General features: G+C 35.7%; 1 protein-coding gene across 4 annotated transcripts in view; it reads right to left on the minus strand.

Moving 5' to 3' along the window:
* MAEA (macrophage erythroblast attacher, E3 ubiquitin ligase) overlaps positions 1-14,064 on the minus strand; it is a 134,865-nt gene that overhangs the window by 119,282 nt on the left and 1,519 nt on the right. The gene's annotated exons all lie outside the window — the stretch shown is intronic.

Consider the following 14,064-nt stretch of genomic DNA (forward strand, 5'->3'; position numbering starts at 1 on the left):
AAAAAGGCCAACCTGGAACTTGAACAAGCAGCTCAAGTGTTGAGGAAAAGATCACTGAGCTGCCATGGTAAGGGAAAAAATGTTGCTTCAGCTGAGTCTTATAAGATGGAATTCGGTGGAAAAGAGTAAGGAGAAATATTCTATAAGGAAAATAAATGGAAAAAGAAGTTCAAGAGAGCAGAGAGAGAGCACCAATCTTAAAGTTAGAAGATCTGGGCTCAGGTCCCAGCTTTTATTAACATACTCTGTTGTTCATAGAAAAGGGACTTCCTCTCTCTGACCATCCTCAAGTTTTATCATCTGTAAAATGAGGACAATGGTCTCTGTTTCATCAATCTTACCCATTTTCTATAGGGAAAGTACTTTAAAGTCTTAAAATAATGTAAATTATATTATTTATTTATTATATTATATATATATAATTTATATTTTATATATTCAGAAAATAGTGAAGAGATAAAACTGGCTGACTTACATTTGTGCTGGTAAATATGGGAGCAGGGTGGGTAAAGTACAAAATAAGCAGGGTCTTGATTATCAGGATGAGGAAAGAAAGTGAAGTTGATTCTGTAGGCAGTGGAGAATGAGTTTCTGATCATGGGGAAGTGTGGGATTAACTTTGTCTTATCTGGCCTAGGAGGGCAGAACTAATAAATAGGATGAATTTATTTGGAAGGTTACACATTTGTGAATGGGCCAACTCTTCTTAACAATTAAAGTTTTTCAAAAAATGAAATGGACAGATTTGTGAAAGGAGTTCCCTTGTCCCTGGAGATCTGCAAAGAGGTTAGAAGGCCCCTTGTCATAGAATGTTTTAGTACTGGGTTAGCCTAAATTAAGTAAGATTTTTGACAAATACAGGATTCTGTGATTACAAGTAACAAAATAAAACCGTGTTTCTGAAAGATTAGTCTGGCAGTAGTGTGCAAGAAGAATGGAAGGGAGAAAGAGACCAATCAAGTGATGCTAAACTTTGTCCAGTCAAATTATGTCACAATGCAGAATAAGTACAGTAACACAAATGAAAATATATGCATAAAATCATGGCTTGTTTATCTTTATCATCACCTTCTCCTAACTAAAAGCCAAGGAGACTAAAATTTAGCTCTATTATTGCATAATTTAAATATCTATAGATAGTGGTTAAAAAAACCACAAACCTGTAAAAGAAAAATGAAGTAGGAGCTAGACACTCTTAATTTTAATCATGGCTCCACCATTTGACAGCTTTGGGACCTCGTAACAATCAAAAATTTCCTTGGTCTTAAGTTCCTCATATGAAAAAAGGGAATGATGGATAGCATTAAATGAGAAAATGTATAAAAATCTTTGGAAAATGTAAAATATAAGGTATCCTTTTCACGTCAGAGAGCACTGGTTTCCAAAATCAGCTTTGTTCAGTGCAATGAAGAGAGCTCCCTCATTAAGGAGTTTTGTAAAACAGGGTAAATTTGAGTGACAGCAATTCCGGAATCCTATGTCACTATAAAAGGGCTGCTTCCATGGCTGTTTCATATGAAAAGAAATTATAGATCCCTAATGAATTCAAATATTATTCAAGAATTCTGGAGAGTCTTGCTCCCTTCTGCTCCCCAAGTTCTTAGTGCCTCAGGAAATTCTATTCTGGAGGGCTACTTATTTCCTAAGTGATAAAGAGAAATAATGAACGAATCTTGGAAAAGAAACATTCACATATCTTAATGATTCAAAAACGTCACTTTTTTACAGGATAGTACAACAGACACTAACTACTGACAATACCATGTATGTTGAAGTCTTTGCGCCCTAGTTTCAAATTGGATTCTATTCACAAAGTTCATTAAGTTATTTGAAGATTGTGGGCTGATAAAAGACAAATAGCCTTTGCCTTTCAACATATATAGACTAGGCATTACCAACTATTTCCTCCTTAAATAAGGCCTGAGAATGCAAATTTTTGGCTCAATTCTGAGCTCTTTAGAGGCCTAATATTTCCTTAATCAAGCAGACTGCTGACTGAGAGTTTCCTAAAATCTCAAGCTAAGTAATAGTGAGATTAGGCTAAACCTGAGACACCAGGGACTAGAAGCCAGAAGGCACCTTTTCATTAGCATTCTTTTCTATACAAGTAGGAGGAGACTAAAAATTTTTTGCCAGTTACAACAGAACAGAGGAAGGCTCTGTTACAGGGATGAACATAATGGGAAAATGAGAAATCTGAAATACATGGGCCCAGAACCACAAAAATAAGAAAAAAGAAGGGAATGAAGAGAGCATACACAGTCAATGAAGTGCCTGAATTTGGAACTACAACAGTCTGTCTTATGAGTTTTGGATATTAAAATGGGATTTGCATGAATTTTAGATGGTATCATAGTCAATAAGCAGTTTTTCTTAAGTATGAAATTAGAAATAAAATATGATGGTCATTAAAAATAGCAGTTTATTACCTCTGTAACTTGTGAAGTGTTTGTGAATTCTTTTGTTACACAAAATGAAATACAAGAATTCAAAAGAAGCTAAATTATAATGAAATAGTTATCAAATTATATATTAAAAAACAAAAAAACAAAAAAACTGGTGCACAATCCCCAAGTTAAAAAGCCTTGGTCTAGAAGTGTGTCAGAGGCACATAGAAGGGACTAGCCTGGGGTTAAACCGTGTGTGTGTGTGTGTGTGTGTGTGTGTGTGTGTGTGTGTGTGTGTGTGTGTGTGTGTTTGGGGGGGAGAGAATAAAGCCCAGTCTCCTTAACTTCAAGAACTTTGGGACAGACTACCTATATATCACAACAGTATACAGAATTTTAGATACTAACAGAAATGAACTACCCAAATTAAAGTATTTTCAGTTTCTCCAGATATATACATGACAAAGGATCTTACATTTCTGCTCAATATTTTCTGTTGAAAATAAGCGTATCTCTTTAATATATTTAACATGTATTGGTCTACCAATAATGTATCTGGGGGAGGAGGTGGAGGGAAGGAGGGGAAAAATTGGAACAAAAGGTTTTGCAATTGTCAATGCTGAAAAATTATCCATGCATATATCTGGTAAATAAAAAGCTATAGTATAAAAAAAAAAGAAAGTGAAAAAAAAATAAGCATATCTATTTCAGTTTTTATCTGTAGAATTTTTCCTTGGTAACATCCTATAAAGTATACTTAAATAGAGCAGTCAACATCAATTCTTTAAGGTTTTTTTTTTTAAATCACGTACCTATTAAATACAAACAAATAGAGCTGCAGAGAAAAATATTAGTTCCTAGTTGTTTAAGTGATGGTAGATAGGATAGGGAGGGTGGGCAACCCTAAAACTTTCCTTTCAGATCTTTAATTTTGCCTTTGGTTTCAATTTCCCCCCTACCCCAACCTATCCCTTCTCCATTCCTTAAAATATCACTCCTCTGGCCTCACTTTTTTTCCTCTTCCCAATTTTAACCCTTTAATTGACCAGCTCAATTACATACACAGCTATTCACCATTGACTCTCTTCCTTTGTTGTTCTATAATAGTTTTCTCTAGCTAATCCCCAATCCCGAGTCACATGATCAACTCCCTTGTCCACTTTACTCCCCAGCTGGAAGAAGACCAGCATTACTTCTGAGGCCACTAAAAAGTCCTTATAAATGGATCCTTAGCATTTACTGCTTGGCCAAACTTCTTTTTCTTCTCTTCTCAAGCCCATATACTTCCCTCTCCCCTTTTAATGTATGCCTTTGGTTATGTTATATTCATTTCTAAATATCTCTATCCCATGAGCCTTCACTTGCAACAAAGACTTAAAAAGAATACTAAAAAAAGTCCAGCAAAATCTACACCCTATTTCTGGCAGTATAAGTAGAGAGAGGTATATTTTCCCTGGATCTTCTTCTCAGACCACACTTGCTAATCCCTTTTCTAACTTTCTACTCTGCTGAGAGAATTATTTAAAGCTGACATGGCCTCTAGAGGTCATCTTCTAATCCCCCTTCATTTTTCAGATGAAGAAACTTGGGTCTAAGTATGTCAAGTGATTATTCCAGTTCATACTATAATTAGCAAAGTAGAATTCCAAATAGAGATCAAACTCAATCTTACTATTGTCACACTGGCTCTTAAGAAAGGACATCTACTCTTTTCCCTACTCTCAAAATCTGTGAACATCCTCAACTCCTTTTCTCTATTATTTCTCTTAAGATCATTAACTCTGGTTCAGATGACTTGGACTCAAATTCTGACACACACAAGTTGTAGTCTTGGGCAAGTCACTTTAACTCCCAAACCTTTAGTTTCTTATCTGTAAAATGAGATTAGACTGAATGATCTCTGATTAGGAGGATGATCCCTTCAAACTCTTCATTTATAATCCTATATTCTTAAAGAAAAAGTTCTTCCAGACGAGACCAATTCACTTTACCAGTTTCCTCTATATCATCCTCTCCAGTTCCCTAAGGAACTTGCTTTTATCTGTCACCCTCTTTCTCACTATCATCTTTAAACTTTTCTCAAGCTTGCTTTTATCTGTCACCTTCTTTCTCACTATCATCTTTAAACTTTTCTCAAGCTTCTGCCTCTTTTCCTGCTTATAAACATGCTCAGAAGTTCAAGCTTCTTAAAGCAAAACAAACAAAATCACCCTGATATCACCCGGACAAACTTTCAAACTATCGACCTCCATCCTCTCCTCCTCTCTTTTTCTTTTATTCCCAAACTTCTTGAACAAAGTATCAATGTTTGCTGCCTCCCTTTTCCCACCACTCAGTCACTTCTTAATTCCTTACAATCTGGATTTCCACCAAACTACTTGACTGAAACAATTTTTCAAGGTTACCAATGATTTCTTCGTTCCTAAAGACAAAGGGCTTTTCTCCATCTTTGATACTATGATCTGTTCTGACTTCTAACTCTGCTTCTGGCTTTGGATACTAATGACCTTTCTGTCCTCCCTTATCTTTGGAGATAAAACCTAGTTAGCTAGGTTCAGAACCATGGACTTCCCTTTCTTCCTCTTCCACTCCCCTTCAATCTTAATCAGTTGCCAAACCTTGGGTTCTGCCTCCAACACAGCTCTCCAATCTATAGAATTCCTTAAATCTATCTTGTCAGTTACAAGCTTAGTACTTATATGATCTCTGAAATTGGCTACTTTAACAGTCTCTTAATTGGTCTCCCAGTTTTGTTTTTCTCCCTTCTATTCATTATCCCCAAAGCTATCAGAATAGCCTTATTAAGATATCAGTCTGACCAAGTTGTTTCTATGCTAAAATACCTTCAGTAATTCCCCAAAGCCTTCAGGATAAAATCTAAACTTCTTAGGCTGGCATTTAAGGCCCTCTACAATCTAGCTTCTACTTCTCCAGCCTTATTTCAGACCATTCCTCATGACAAATTCTGCTTTCTGCCAAACCCATTAGTCGATTCCTGAAGCTAATACCCTCAACTCCTGCATTCAGTTAAGTGAACTCCCAAGCTTGGATTGTAATAGCTCTTTCCCTTTCCCTGTCTCTCAGTTTGTCTTGCTTCAAAGACCAGTTAAACTTCTTTGGTCCTTTCCCACCACTCCAAGAGAATGTAAGCATTTTGAGACCAGAAACTATTTCTTTTGTATCTTCACATTCCCCCCCCATAAGTTACAACTTCAGTTCTTTACACATAAGTGAACATAAATTGAACTGGAGGGAGAAAGAATACTAAAACTTGGAGAGGGGGGGGAAGTTTATAAGGCTTAATGGAGGAGGTTGCACTTGAACTGAACCTTGAAAGAAAAGGAGGGAATTTCAGGCATCATCGATGATCAATTTAAATGCAGAGATGTATTGATGAGTTTGGGGAACACTGTACAGTCAATTCAGTTTGGCTGGAGTTCACTGAAGTTCTTTAAGAAAAGTAAGTACAAATATAAGGCTGGAAAGACAAGTAGGAGACAGCCAGAAGAGTGCCTTAATGCCAGGCTTCAAGATGTGCCCCAATAAGTTCTAGAGAAGAGGAATAATAATAATAATGAATGAGATGAGGTGAGATCTTTCAAGACAGTTGTGAAAATCGAGTAAGGCTTCATCCACTTCAGAATTCGAGTAGGCCTGAAGGACTCTGAAGTTCGAGCAAAGGACATTGCCTTCCCCTCCTATGATATCATCTCCCCTATTTCATCCAAATATGGGCAACTATGTACTTATTGGTCAAGTTCAATTTCATGGGTAGATCTCGAGTTTAGAATGTAAGACTCTCAGCCAATGAGGATGAGAGTCAGTGGTGGGAGGGGGCGTTTTGCGTTAGGGATTAAAAGTGCTGTCCTGCCCACAGGAGGTGCTTCCTCTCTTCGATTGTCTACTCAAAGGGTGGGACGCCCTTCTGGCGAGAATGTACAATAAACTTTGCTTTTCTCTAGAGCTCTCCAGCTTTTTTATTAAATGTTGACCCCTCACCATTTCCGTACCACACAATAATAATAATAAACTTTATATATCACTTATTATGTGCCAAGCACTGCACTAAGTGTTTAACAATTATTTCATTTTATACTCATATCAAGTTTGAGGTAGATACTAATTATTCCCATTTTACAGATGAGGAAACTGAGGAAGATAGCAGCTAAGTGATTTGCCCATTTTTCACACAGCTAGTAAATGTTTTAGGCTAAATTTGAACTTAGTTCTTCCTCCAGAATCCATCACCATATTAGATTTGTTCCCTTTTGGGAAGGTCACTTTGAACTGGAAAGAAAGATTCTACCTCAAGAATCTCTCCCATTCTTAAGCTCCTCTAAAATTCAGCGCCACACTTTCACTAGAAACTAAATCAGTCTTTGCATTTATAGGGTTTTGCCACCATGTAACACTATCACTTGTGATTGTAATTCTATTTTCAGCATGATGAGTGCTTATTTAGAAACCTTAAATGCTTCACTCACCCTATTAAAATCTCTCAAAAATCAGGGGTTAACCTCCACTTTTAAATTTGTCACCCCTCAATCCTTTCCACTAGGAAGGTCAACCAACTCAATACCCATGGCTTAAAATGTATTTGTTTTAGGCTTCGTATTATTATCATTTTATTACTTAAAATCTACATGTGTCTCTCGCCTCTCCCAATAAGAGTGTAAATATCTACCAGGCAAAGGCTGTCTTTTACCTCTCTATAAAGCAACTGGTGCGTAACACAATTCCATACACACATCTATAAAGGATAAACATTTCATGAGATTTTCTGAGACAGAAAAGTCCTAGGAGATCAAGTCCAATTGCTGTCACAGTGAATTAATATAAGTCTCACTTATTGCACCCTCATTTAATGTCACTCAAGCTTTTTGTGAATATAAGACGTTTGAAAATAACATAAAAACTGAGAAGTCAGGCAGTAACTCAAGACTAGAAACCAAATCATCATCCTTTTCAATGAACCCTAGAATATGATTAGCATTAAAAGCAAAAAACAAACAAACAAAAAAACCCTCAACCTCTTATTCCCCCCCAAAAACCCAAAACTTCAAAACTCAAAACAAGAGTAAGGAGCTTCCAATCAAGTTGAGGAAACAAGGCAAAAATCAAAAAACCAAACCAAACCAAAACAAAAGACAAGATAGACATTTCAAAGAAAATACTTAATGGTATGTTTATTAAAGTAGTGGATGACATTAAAGCTAAGAAATGCTTATATATTAGATGACAGAATCAAGAGCCAAAGAGATTTCAGTAGACTTGGAGCAATGAACTAAATCTAAAATAATGAAATTTAATAGGAATAAATGCAAAGTCTTATACTTCAGTTTAAAACAAAACTGTACAGGTTGTCCCAAAAGTCTTTGTGCAATTTTAATCTTTAGTAACTTTGTTGTTCAATTGTTTCTCTTTGTAACCTCTTTGGGGTTCTTTTACACATGAAGAAACACAGGCAAACAAACTAAAGCAACTTGCCCACGGTTACACAGCTAGCAAGTATTTTGATGTTAGATTTGAATTCTGGAAAGCCTTTATTTACTATGTTATGTATCTGTTCTGGTAACCTTCCTGCCCATTAGTAACTTAAAACTGCACAAGGATTTTTGGGACATTAAAACATGACTAAAACACATTTTGTGTGAAAGAATTCCATCAGATGTATAGGACTGCATAAAAGTATCCAATAAGTCTCTGAAATAGGGAAGTCCTACTGTATTCTGGGCCAGTCAGAAAATCTTACAAAATACATGTTAATCAAGCTGCCTCTTTGTGCTCAAAAGATCAAGAAGATAATGAATATATCGTATCAATAGACTCCATTAGAATATAATCACATTAAAAAAGAGAGAGAGAGAGAATATAATCACATTTTGATTGTCTTCAATGACAATAGGAAAACAAAAAAACAAAAAACAAAAACCTGGTTCCTTTCTCCCAAGGCATTCCTCTTCCCCATCACAACCTTTTATATAATCTTACATTCTTAATACTCAGAACTATATGGGTTGATATGTTAGGGTACTGAAAGTTCAATTTGTGGGTGCTTAATTTGAGTCAATATAGAGTAATGGCAAACATAGGGATAGAATTTAAAAACTAAGCATAGGTGTTCTAGACTCATTTTTCTTATTTTAAAACAAGTACAAAATTATTCGTTTCTAACATTCTTTAGAGTGAGCTAATAGTGTAAAGATACATTTATGTGTATATGGCCCTTGGAATTCAGAAGGGAAAAAAATGTCCACTAAATATAAGACAGCTGATAAAACAATGGTAGTTCACATTTTTCCCAGAATAAAGGCTTCTGAAATTGTTCTGTCCCAGACTCCTTCACTAAAGCAGACCCCCACCTCGACCTTGATTATGTTCCTTACTACAAACTCGAAACTCGATATATAAAAATACTAACAATTTAAATATCCTTCACACATTCTTAAGCTGGCTACTTGTTAAATTTTAAGAATAAAATCACTTTTTTGACATCCAGATATCATCTTTATAGTTCTTATTTTCTTCTTGCTACAATTTGCTACTTCCTCCAAAATTTCTTTGCTTCCCTGAAATTCATTACAAGGAAATATGGGATGCAGTTTTCTACCTGGGTTCTTCTCATTTTTTACTTCTTCCTTCTTCTCTATTCCTCATTTAGAATTATACAACTACGTTTTTCTTGAAAAATGTACAATATACTCCAAGTCCTAATAATGACAATATTAAAGCCTCACCCCCAAACTTAATTCAAGTCATGATATCAGACTTGTGATTTTAGGGAGGAAGGGCACTCCCTCTCCATCCATGAGCATCACAGCCTTTCTATGACTTAGTAAATAATTTTTTGAGGCTCAGAGAGATTAGATGATTTACCCTCTACCATACATACAGGACTGCAGGAGGATTGAAGAGGTTTTCCAGATTTTTGTATATCATTCAAACATCTTTTATCATGGTGTTTCTCACTTTAGTTTTTCCAGTTTAGTAAGTAGTCAAATCTAATTTCTTGTTATATAAAGAACTACATGAAATATTTATACAAATATTTGAACTCCCAAGTAATGAAGATTAAAAAAAAAAAAAAAAAAGAAAAGAAAAGAAAAAACAGTACTTTCCCACTAACCTTGAATCATATTACTAGCATACCTAAAATACTTTCTATCTCAATCTGGGGGGTGGGGTATGTTGAGGCGTACATAGGAATTTTTTCCTCTATAGAATATTAAATAAAAAAATCATATAAGGGAAATGAATCAGAAGCAAGAAGCTGTATTCTTATAACACTTCCATTTCCTATTTAATTATAAAACTGAATTTGCATGATGTTCTAAAAATATGCATGGAAACATAAGAAATTTAGGCTTTTTTGGTCACTATTAAAAAGATATTTGCATAGTGGTTTCATAAATGAAAAAGATACACTTTATTTTATTGCCACTATTAAACATGAGGATTCAAAGTCTCTACAGGATCAATAAAAACTTAAGATCAAACAGGAATAAATATTGATTTTAATATTGTCAAAAGATGAGAATATTAACCCTTTTAAAAATCATAGAATAACTACATTTTAGTACTGAAAGGAACTTTATCAAATCTAATGGTTCTCCAACTTTGCTTTTAGAAATCAGGCATCCTATTGGAAAATTACAAATGTGAATTCTATTAATTCCTGATACACCTACCCAAAACTATTGTGCCATGGCTCACTCTTGGGTAATTATGGATCTAATCTAACATCTGTACTTACAAACCTATTTAAAAGAGTAAAATTAGATTTTTAAACAGAGATAGAATGGTGTCTTTGCAGAGACACACCAGGATCAGTATGCTTCAGTGTGAAAGATCTGAAAAGTGAGAGGGTTGTCCTTTCTCACTTGGTTGATCAAATCAATTCAACCATGAACAATATGGGCAGGAAGAGTGCAGACTTGTGCATAACACATAAAGACTGGCATAAAAAGCATTGGACAAATCATATATTCTGCCTTTCCCAGTTTACCCCCTCCTTCACTCTCTCCAATGTCCTTGGGCTTATTTTATGAAGAACCACCTTTTGCCACAAAACATCCCTTGGTGCCACTGGGGAAAAACAAAACACTGGGCTGGTCAGAATATGGTCCTGACTCATGGATTATTTTTTAATTTCATTTGCCAAATAATTTTATTATTATAAATTAATAGTTGTTTCTGCCCTCTTCTTGGGATTACTCTTTGATGAGGATTACTTATAAGATTAACTTATTTCAGTATCCACAGTACAGCACCAACATGCCTTTCTATAGTGATTTTGTTATTCCCCTGACACACTCAACATTCCAGCCCCCCAAAAAGGGAGAGAATAAGCCTTTATATAGGGCCCATTATATATTAGTGCCAAGTGTTTTAAGAATATCTCATCTGATCATCAAGATCCTGGAGGCAAGTATGGTTATCTCCATTTTACAGTTGAGAAAACAGAAAAACAGAGATTAAGTGATTTGCCCAAAGTTAAACTTTTAACATGTGTCTGATCATAGGTCTGAACTTGGGTTTTCCTGACTATAAGCCCTGCCCTCTACTCACTGGGAAACACAGCTGCCTACTTTAGCTATTCCCAGTAAAAAATATCCCATCTTCCTTTGAGGCTTTCACACAGGCTGTCTCACCACACACAGAGATCTTTTTTCTCTCTTGGAATGCACAACTTCCTTCAAAGTTTGCTCCAGCTCACTCCAACACAAGAACTTCCCAGATCCCCAAAGTTTTTAATGTTCTCCCATTTTGAGGAAGACAGAACATTTAACGTGTCTAACTCTAGGTCCCTTACTCAAAATGTTTTTGACAGATTTTGTATTTCTCTATATATGTTGTTTCTACCACATAAAAAGTTCTTAAAAACAGTAACTGTTACTTTTGCAACACAATAACATAGTGCTTAGTAAATCATTGTTGAATTAATTAGGAAACTGAGGCCCAGGGAAATGGAGTGATAGACTCTTGAGATGGGAGGGCTTGCAATACACAATTAGTAAAAATACAGAGCCAGGTGTTAAACACCAAGGAACTCAGTGTTCCTTCTGCAATACCAGATTAATCTCCTTAAATCAATCAGTAAATACCTGTGTCAAAATTTCTGTGCCAAAAATTATGATTTTAAGTTACTAAAAATTTTAACTAATCATCACACAACTTTGGTCTTGCTGATATTCATTTTGACCAAAAGCAAATTCCCAGTACATGATGTTATCATAAAGTAATAATTAATATGTAATACAGATCTCCACTATTTGGTTGCTGTTTGCTTTGCTTCTCTTGGGGAACCCTCTATCATGATACTAGAGAGAGGATAGGAAAAACAGCTTGAAGACAGCAACACACAATTGAAACCTCCCAGAACCACAACTGCCAGGCAGTTTAGATTTCTTCTATACATCTTATGTGGCTGAGAAGCTATAGCCAGGACTAAAATTTTTTCCTAAGAAATTTATTCTTTATAACATATCTCTTAAGATAAAAAAACAAAAGCCTATTTTTGCACTTACATTCTATAATTTGTACTACATCTTGTTCTTTAATTTTCCATCATCAAAAAACAACTACTTCTAAACCAGGCTCCTTAGAGTTCCCCATGGATGCTCTGCTTTGACTATGCATAATTTCTAAAAGTATTCTAAGAAATGCTGATTCAGAAATGAAATAATGCATCAATAAACATTCATTAAGTGCTTACCACATGGCATGCACTATCACCTAAGTGTCAGGAAGAAAGGAATTATATATGATATATTCAAAGAATTTGGTAAAAAACATAAGTTCAATGATAGCATTTTAATAAACAAAAAACAAACAAAAATTAAATCTGTACTCTGGCAAGCCTTCATTATACAAAATAACAATCCTCTTAGTTGTTAGTTATAATTTAATCAAATTAAATTGAATAGATCTTTGATTCAAATAATATATTTGAAACTATAAGTAACAAATACCTATCATTGTGATTCCTTTTGGGGAACCTAATTTCCTTTCTGCTCACTTTCCATTAAATTATGCTATGAAAAGAGATGGAAAAGTTTTTCCTGCTTGGCAATTTCCTTATTCAGTCGCTTGAGTGTAGCTAATGCTGCCATGTCAAAATCTAAGAAAAGCTATGAATCCAATCCTATTTGTTGTAAGCAAATAAAGTCACCTAGAATCAATAAGAATTTAGTGTTCTTCCTCCCTTTGATAACTCCTCCTAGCTTATTTCCAATCCTTATTTCCAGTAGTTAGAGTCACAGCATTCTAAATCTTTTTTCCATGATAATCACCTACATGGACTAGAAATTTGTGAAACAGAGGAGATTCTATTTCTCAACTATCTCCTTAGTGGACACTCAAATGTTTGTCATTTATTACCACATGGATGAGTTGTCCTTCAAATACTGACATTTTGCAAATAATCCTCTGAAAACTTTCCAATAACGTAGACAGAGTCACTCTAATTCATAAATATTCTCATTCTGTGGTGCTTGTGACTAGCTTAATGGCTCACCAGGATTAGGGAGTGCAGGCTGTTTGGGAAGAGAACAAAGCTGTGGCCAGCCAGGAATTGAAGCCATTACCTTTGTTGATCGGCACCAGAAATTCAGAACAGCAAAGGACTTAAAAGGAGCTACTCCAAATCCTTCCTTTTACAGATGAGGAAACTGAGGCCCCAGTGAAAGATCTTGGTCAAGGTCGCACAGGTAGGAAATGGCAGGAAGGGGATTTAGACCTACATCTGGCCCTACATTGACTGGAGAGTGTCATACAACTTCAAAGTTTGTTCAATTGAGAGCTAGAGACCTTGTTTTTAAAGAAGAGCTTTTTCTGTTTTACCCTGGGAGAATTATTTCTCTCCAAGGTTGGGCTTCCCCTTCAGTAAAAAGAAGGGGGTGGACAAGAGGGCTTTAAAGGTTTTTTTCAGCTTTAAATCTGTTTCATTCAACAAATGTTTATTAAAGGTTCACTGGTATAAGGCATTTCATGAGATTTTGGATTTACAAAGACAAACAAAAATAGCTCCTGCCTTTAAGCAACTGTCTTGTTATTGGAAGAAAGTGAATACAATATGCACAAGCACAAGCAAATACCAAGTATACACTAAGCCATGCAAAGTAACTTCCAAGACACAGAAGGCACCGAGAACTGAGCAAAATGCTCCCGTTAAGTGTTGGCACGGACTCCTGACTTGGAGGAAAGCAAGTACTCTAAGAGGCAGGCATGGAAATGGGTACATTCCAGATAATGGGGATTCCAGTACAAAGTGGCAGATAAAAATGCTATGTACAAAACAACTCAAATAATCATGGAAATCCTGAAATGCAGATGTTTGTATTAGAAGAGACGCTTTACAGGTCTCGCAATGGGCAGCCCAGCAGAGAAGCGCAGCGCCGGAATGTCCGTGGGGTGATAGGTCCCCAAGAGGAGTTGCTATCCGAGGAGATAACAGCCACGGACAGAATAGGACGCCACAGAAGTAAGACCATCAGTGGGGCTTTATCCAACCCTAACAAACAGTAGTAAGAGAATAAGGACAGGGTCTTATCTGCAATTTTTATCTCCTCCAGGGCAAAGCCTAGTGCTCTACAGGAATGCTCAATACATTTCTTCAAGGAATGAATGCTTCAACTCAAAGAAAACCAGGGATTTTGTGGGACAGGGAGCATATCAT

This window comes from Sminthopsis crassicaudata, chromosome 6 (assembly GCF_048593235.1).
Source record: "Sminthopsis crassicaudata isolate SCR6 chromosome 6, ASM4859323v1, whole genome shotgun sequence".
Classification (NCBI taxonomy): Eukaryota; Metazoa; Chordata; class Mammalia; order Dasyuromorphia; family Dasyuridae; genus Sminthopsis; species Sminthopsis crassicaudata.